The sequence below is a fragment of the Ambystoma mexicanum genome, chromosome 4p, assembly GCF_040938575.1.
Source record: "Ambystoma mexicanum isolate Mex_15411 chromosome 4p, UKY_AmexF1_1, whole genome shotgun sequence".
Lineage (NCBI taxonomy): Eukaryota > Metazoa > Chordata > Amphibia > Caudata > Ambystomatidae > Ambystoma > Ambystoma mexicanum.
This window is the reverse complement of record NC_090927.1, coordinates 12668338-12676489: the sequence shown is the minus strand read 5'-3', so window position 1 is coordinate 12676489 and position 8152 is coordinate 12668338.

Below are 8152 nucleotides of genomic sequence, written 5' to 3'. Positions count from 1 at the left end.
GCCTTCCCTCTGGAGAGTTTTGGGGAAGGGAGGTAACTCCTCAGATTCAGGGTGTCACCTCCCTCTGGTGAGTGATGGGGAGCTAAGGAAACGCCTCAGATTCAGGGCATCTCCTCCCTCTGGAAAGTGATGTGGAAGGGAGGGAACTCCTCAGATTCAGGGCATCTGCTCCCTCTGGAGAATGAAGGGGAAGGGAGGGAACACCTCAGATTCAGGGCATCTCCTCTCTCTGGAGAGTGATGGGAAATGGAGGAAACTTTTCAGATTCAGGGCATCTCCTCCCTCTGGAGATTGATTGGGAAGGGAGGAAACTCCTCAGATTCAGGGCATCTTCTCCCTCTGGAGAGTGATGGGTAAGGGAGGCAAGTCCTCAGATTCAGAACATGCCCTCCCTCTAGAGAGTGATGTGGAAGGGAGGATACTCCTCAGATTCTGGGCCTCTACTCCATCTGGAGAGTGATGGGGAAGGAAGGCAACTCCTCAGATTCAGGGCAATTCCTGCCATTGAGAGTGATGGGGAAGCGAGGGAACTCCTCACATGCAGAACATGCCCTCCCTCTGGAGAGTGATGGGGAATGAGGGAGGGAACACCTCAGATTCAGGGCATTTCGTGATGGGTTAGGGATGAAACTCCTCAGATTCAGGGCAGCTCCTCCCTCTGGAGAGTGATGGGGAGGGAAGGGAACTCCTCACATTCAGGGCATCTCCTCCCTCTGGAGAGTGAATGGGAATGGAGAGAACACCTCCGATTCAGGGCATCAACTCCCTCTGGACAGCGATGGGGAAGGGAGGAAACGCCTCAGATTCAGAACATGCCTTCCCTCTGGAGAGTTTTGGGGAAAGGAGGTAACTCCTCAGATTCAGGGTGTCACCTCCCTCTGGTGAGTGATGGGGAACTAAGGAAACGCCTCATATTCAGGGCATCTCCTCCCTCTGGAAAGTGATGGGGAAGGGACAGAACTCCTCAGACTCAGAACATGCCCTCCCTCTGGAGAGTGATGAGGAAGGAAGGAAACTCGTCAGATTCAGGGCATCTCCTCCCTCTGGAGAGTGATGGGGAAGGGAGAGAACTCCTCAGATTCAGGGCATCTGCTCCCTCTGGAGAGTGATGGGGAAGTGAGGGAACGTCTCAGACTCAGGGCATCTCCTCCCTCTGGAGAGTGATGGGAAAGGGAGGAAACTTCTCAGATTCAGGGCATCTCCTCCCTCTGGAGAGTGATGGGTAAGGGAGGGAAGTCCTCAGATTCAGAACATGCCCTCCCTCTGGAGAGTGATGGGGAAAGGAGGATACTTCTCAGATTCTGGGCATCTACCCCCTCTGGTGAGTGATGGGGAAGGAAGGAAACGCCTCAGATTCAGGGCATCTCCTCCCTCGGGAAAGTGATGGGGAAGGGACGGAACTCCTCAGATTCAGGGCATCTGCTCCCTCTGTAGAGTAATGGGGATGGGTGGGAACTCCTCAGATTCAGAACATGCCCTCTCTCTGGAGAGTGATGGGGAATGGAGGGAACTCCTCAGATTCAGAACATCTTGTGATGGGGCATGGGCGAAACCCCTCAGATTCAGGGCATCTCCTCTCTCTGGAGAGTGATGGGGAAGTGAGGGAAAGACTCAGATACAGGGCATCTCTTTTCTCTGGAGAGTGATGGGAAATGGAGGAAACTTTTCAGATTCAGGGCATCTCCTCCCTCTGGAGATTGATTGGGAAGTGAGGGAACTCCTCACATTCAGAATATGCCCTCCCTCTGGAGAGTGATGGGGAATGAGGGAGGGAACACCTCAGATTCAGGGCATCTCGTGATGGGGCAGGGATGAAACTCCTCAGATTCAGGGCAGCCCCTCCCACTGGAGAGTGATGGGGAGGAAAGGGAACTCCTCAGATTCAGGGCATCTCCTCCCTCTGGAGAGTGAATGGGAATGGAGAGAACGCCTCCGATACAGGGCATCAACTCCCTCTGGACAGCGATGGGGAAGGGAGGAAACACCTCAGATTCAGAACATGCCTTCCCTCTGGAGAGTTTTGGGGAAGGGAGGTAACTCCTCAGATTCAGGGTGTCACCTCCCTCTGGTGAGTGATGGGGAGCTAAGGAAACGCCTCAGATTCAGGGCATCTCCTCCCTCTGGAAAGTGATGGGGAAGGGAGGGAACTCCTCAGATTCAGGGCATCTGCTCCCTCTGGAGAGTGAAGGGGAAGGGAGGGAACACCTCAGATTCAGGGCATCTCCTCCCTCTGGAGAGTGATGGGGAAGGGAGGGAACTCCTCAGACTCAGAACATGCCCTCCCTCTGTAGAGTAATGGGGATGGGTGGGAACTCCTCAGATTCAGTACATGCCCTCCCTCTGGAGAGTGATGGGGAAGGGAGGGAACTCCTGAGATTCAGAACATCTTGTGATGGGGTAGGGAGGAAACTCTTCAGATCAGGGCAGCTCCTCCCACTGGAGAGTGATGGGGAGGGAAGGAACTCCTCAGATTCAGGGCATCTACTCTCTCTGGAGAGTGAATGGGAATGGAGAGAACTCCTCAGATTCAGGGCATCTCCTCCCTCTGGAGAGTGAAGGAGAAGGTAGGAAACTCTGCAGATTCCGAATATGCCCTCCCTCTGGAGAGTGATGGGGAAGGGAGGGAACTCCTCAGATTCAGGGTGTCCCCTCCCTCTGGTGAGTGATGGGGAAGGGAGGAAACTCCTCAGATTCAAGACATTAACTGACTCTGGAGAGTGATGGGGAAGGAAGGAGCTCCTCAAACTCAGAACATGCCCTCCCTCTGGAGAGTGATGGGGAAGGGAAGGAACTCCTCAGAATCAGGGCATCTTGTGATGGTGCAGGGAGGAAACTCCTCAGATTCAGGGCAGCTTCTCCCACCAGAGAGTGATGGGGAGGGAAGGCAACTCCTCAGATTCAGGGCATTTCCTCCCTCTGGAGAGTGAATTGGAATGGAGAGAACTCCTCAGATTCAGGGCATCTCCTCCCTCTTGAAAGTGATGGGGAAGGGAGGAAACTCCTCAGATTCAGAACATGCCCTCCCTCTGGAGAGTGATGGGGAAGGGAGGGAACTCCTCATATTCAGGGTGTCACCTCCCTCTGGTGAGTGATGGGGAAGGAAGGAAACGCCTCTGATTCAGAGCATCTCATCCCTCTGGAAAATGATGGGGAAAGTAGGGAAATCCTCAGATTCAATGCATCTGCTCCCTCTGGAGAGTGATGAGGAAGGGAGGAAACTCCTCAGATTCAGAGCAGCTTCTCCCACTGGAGAGTGATGGGGAGGGAAGACAACTCCTCAGATTCAGGGCATTTCCTCCCTCTGGAGAGTGAATTGGAATGGAGAGAACTCCTCAGATTCAGGGCATCTCCTCCCTCTTGAAAGTGATGGGGAAGGGAGGAAACTCTTCAGATTCAGAACATGCCCTCCCTCTGGAGAGTGATGGGGAAGGGAGGGAACTCCTCATATTCAGGGTGTCACCTCCATCTGGTGAGTGATGGGGAGGGAAGGCAACTCCTCAGATTCAGGGCATGCCCCCCCTCTGGAAAGTGATGGGTAAGGGAGGAAACTCCTCATATTCAGGGCATCTCCTCTCTCTGGAGAGTGATGGGAAATGGAGGAAACTTTTCAGATTCAGGGCATCTCCTCCCTCTGGAGATTGATTGGGAAGGGAGGAAACTTCTCAGATTCAGGGCATCTTCTCCCTCTGGAGAGTGATGGGTAAGGGAGGCAAGTCCTCAGATTCAGAACATGCCCTCCCTCTAGAGAGTGATGTGGAAGGGAGGATACTCCTCAGATTCTGGGCCTCTACTCCATCTGGAGAGTGATGGGGAAGGAAGGCAACTCCTCAGATTCAGGGCAATTCCTGCCTCTGGAGAGTGATGGGGAAGCGAGGGAACTCCTCACATGCAGAACATGCCCTCCCTCTGGAGAGTGATGGGGAATGAGGGAGGGAACACCTCAGATTCAGGGCATTTCGTGATGGGTTAGGGATGAAACTCCTCAGATTCAGGGCAGCTCCTCCCTCTGGAGAGTGATGGGGAGGGAAGGGAACTCCTCAGATTCAGGGCATCTCCTCCCTCTGGAGAGTGAATGGGAATGGAGAGAACGCCTCCGATTCAGGGCATCAACTCCCTCTGGACAGCGATGGGGAAGGGAGGAAACGCCTCAGATTCAGAACAAGCCTTCCCTCTGGAGAGTTTTGGGGAAAGGAGGTAACTCCTCAGATTCAGGGTGTCACTCCCCTCTGGTGAGTGATGGGGAACTAAGGAACCGCCTCATATTCAGGGCATCTCCTCCCTCTGGAAAGTGATGGGGAAGGGACAGAACTCCTCAGACTCAGAACATGCCCTCCCTCTGGAGAGTGATGAGGAAGGAAGGAAACTTGTCAGATTCAGGGCATCTCCTCCCTCTGGAGAGTGATGGGGAAGGGAGAGAACTCCTCAGATTCAGAGCATCTCCTTTCTCTGGAGAGTGATGGGGAAGGGATGGAACTCCTCAGATTCAGGGCATCTGCTCCCTTTGGAGAGTGATGGGGAAGTGAGGGAACATCTCAGACTCAGGGCATCTCCTCCCTCTGGAGAGTGATGGGAAAGGGAGGAAACTTCTCAGATTCAGGGCATCTCCTCCCTCTGGAGAGTGATGGGTAAGGGAGGGAAGTCCTCAGATTCAGAACATGCCCTCCCTCTGGAGAGTGATGGGGAAAGGAGGATACTTCTCAGATTCTGGGCATCTACCCCCTATGGTGAGTGATGGGGAAGGAAGGAAACGCCTCAGATTCAGGGCATCTCCTCCCTCGGGAAAGTGATGGGGAAGGGACGGAACTCCTCAGGTTCAGGGCATCTGCTCCCTCTGTAGAGTAATGGGGATGGGTGGGAACTCCTCAGATTCAGAACATGCCCTGTCTCTGGAGAGTGATGGGGAATGGAGGGAACTCCTCAGATTCAGAACATCTTGTGATGGGGCATGGACGAAACCCCTCAGATTCAGGGCATCTCCTCTCTCTGGAGAGTGATGGGGAAGTGAGGGAACGACTCAGATACAGGGCATCTCTTTTCTCTGGAGAGTGATGGGAAATGGAGGAAACTTTTCAGATTCAGGGCATCTCCTCCCTCTGGAGATTGATTGGGAATGGAGAGAACGCCTCCGATTCAGGGCATCAACTCCCTCTGGACAGTGATGGGGAAGGGAGGAAACGCCTCAGATTCAGAACATGCCTTCCCTCTGGAGAGTTTTGGGGAAAGGAGGTAACTCCTCAGATTCTGGGTGTCACCTCCCTCTGGTGAGTGATGGGGAACTAAGGAAACGCCTCATATTCAGGGCATCTCCTCCCTCTGGAAAGTGATGGGGAAGGGACAGAACTCCTCAGACTCAGAACATGCCCTCCCTCTGGAGAGTGATGAGGAAGGAAGGAAACTCGTCAGATTCAGGGCATCTCCTCCCTCTGGAGAGTGATGGGGAAGGGAGAGAATTCCTCAGATTCAGAGCATCTCCTTTCTCTGGAGAGTGATGGGGAAGGGATGGAACTCCTCAGATTCAGGGCATCTGCTCCCTCTGGAGAGTGATGGGGAAGTGAGGGAACGTCTCAGACTCAGGGCATCTCCTCCCTCTGGAGAGTGATGGGAAAGGGAGGAAACTTCTCAGATTCAGGGCATCTCCTCCCTCTGGAGAGTGATGGGTAAGGGAGGGAAGTCCTCAGATTCAGAACATGCCCTCCCTCTGGAGAGTGATGGGGAAAGGAGGATACTTCTCAGATTCTGGGCATCTACCCCCTCTGGTGAGTGATGGGGAAGGAAGGAAACGCCTCAGATTCAGGGCATCTCCTCCCTCGGGAAAGTGATGGGGAAGGGACGGAACTCCTCAGATTCAGGGCATCTGCTCCCTCTGTAGAGTAATGGGATGGGTGTGAACTCCTCAGAATCAGAACATGCCCTCTCTCTGGAGAGTGATGGGGAATGGAGGGAACTCCTCAGATTCAGAACATCTTGTGATGGGGCATGGACGAAACCCCTCAGATTCAGGGCATCTCCTCTCTCTGGAGAGTGATGGGAAAGTGAGGGAACGACTCAGATACAGGGCATCTCTTTTCTCTGGAGAGTGATGGGAAATGGAGGAAACTTTTCAGATTCAGGGCATCTCCTCCCTCTGGAGATTGATTGGGAAGTGAGGGAACTCCTCACATTCAGAACATGCCATCCCTCTGGAGAGTGATGGGGAATGAGGGAGGGAACACCTCAGATTCTGGGCATCCCGTGATGGGGCAGGGATGAAACTCCTCAGATTCAGGGCAGCCTCTCCCACTGGAGAGTGATGGGGAGGAAAGGGAACTCCTCAGATTCAGGGCATCTCCTCCCTCTGGAGAGTGAATGGGAATGGAGAGAACGCCTCCGATACAGGGCATCAACTCCCTCTTGACAGCGATGGGGAAGGGAGGAAACGCCTCAGATTCAGAACATGCCTTCCCTCTGGAGAGTTTTGGGGAAGGGAGGTAACTCCTCAGATTCAGGGTGTCACCTCCCTCTGGTGAGTGATGGGGAGCTAAGGAAACGCCTCAGATTCAGGGCATCTCCTCCCTCTGGAAAGTGATGTGGAAGGGAGGGAACTCCTCAGATTCAGGGCATCTGCTCCCTCTAGAGAGTGAAGGGGAAGGGAGGGAACACCTCAGATTCAGGGCATCTCCTCTCTCTGGAGAGTGATGGGAAATGGAGGAAACTTTTCAGATTCAGGGCATCTCCTCCCTCTGGAGATTGATTGGGAAGGGAGGAAACTCCTCAGATTCAGGGCATCTTCTCCCTCTGGAGAGTGATGGGTAAGGGAGGCAAGTCTTCAGATTCAGAACATGCCCTCCCTCTAGAGAGTGATGTGGAAGGGAGGATACTCCTCAGATTCTGGGCCTCTACTCCATCTGGAGAGTGATGGGGAAGGAAGGCAACTCCTCAGATTCAGGGCAATTCCTGCCATTGAGAGTGATGGGGAAGCGAGGGAACTCCTCACATGCAGAACATGCCCTCCCTCTGGAGAGTGATGGGGAATGAGGGAGGGAACACCTCAGATTCAGGGCATTTCGTGATGGGTTAGGGATGAAACTCCTCAGATTCAGGGCAGCTCCTCCCTCTGGAGAGTGATGGGGAGGGAAGGGAACTCCTCATATTCAGGGCATCTCCTCCCTCTGGAGAGTGAATGGGAATGGAGAGAACACCTCCGATTCAGGGCATCAACTCCCTCTGGACAGCGATGGGGAAGGGAGGAAACGCCTCAGATTCAGAACATGCCTTCCCTCTGGAGAGTTTTGGGGAAAGGAGGTAACTCCTCAGATTCAGGGTGTCACCTCCCTCTGGTGAGTGATGGGGAACTAAGGAAACGCCTCATATTCAGGGCATCTCCTCCCTCTGGAAAGTGATGGGGAAGGGACAGAACTCCTCAGACTCAGAACATGCCCTCCCTCTGGAGAGTGATGAGGAAGGAAGGAAACTCGTCAGATTCAGGGCATCTCCTCCCTCTGGAGAGTGATGGGGAAGGGAGAGAACTCCTCAGATTCAGGGCATCTGCTCCCTCTGGAGAGTGATGGGGAAGTGAGGGAACGTCTCAGACTCAGGGCATCTCCTCCCTCTGGAGAGTGATGGGAAAGGGAGGAAACTTCTCAGATTCAGGGCATCTCCTCCCTCTGGAGAGTGATGGGTAAGGGAGGGAAGTCCTCAGATTCAGAACATGCCCTCCCTCTGGAGAGTGATGGGGAAAGGAGGATACTTCTCAGATTCTGGGCATCTACCCCCTCTGGTGAGTGATGGGGAAGGAAGGAAACGCCTCAGATTCAGGGCATCTCCTCCCTCGGGAAAGTGATGGGGAAGGGACGGAACTCCTCAGATTCAGGGCATCTGCTCCCTCTGTAGAGTAATGGGGATGGGTGGGAACTCCTCAGATTCAGAACATGCCCTCTCTCTGGAGAGTGATGGGGAATGGAGGGAACTCCTCAGATTCAGAACATCTTGTGATGGGGCATGGGCGAAACCCCTCAGATTCAGGGCATCTCCTCTCTCTGGAGAGTGATGGGGAAGTGAGGGAAAGACTCAGATACAGGGCATCTCTTTTCTCTGGAGAGTGATGGGAAATGGAGGAAACTTTTCAGATTCAGGGCATCTCCTCCCTCTGGAGATTGATTGGGAAGTGAGGGAA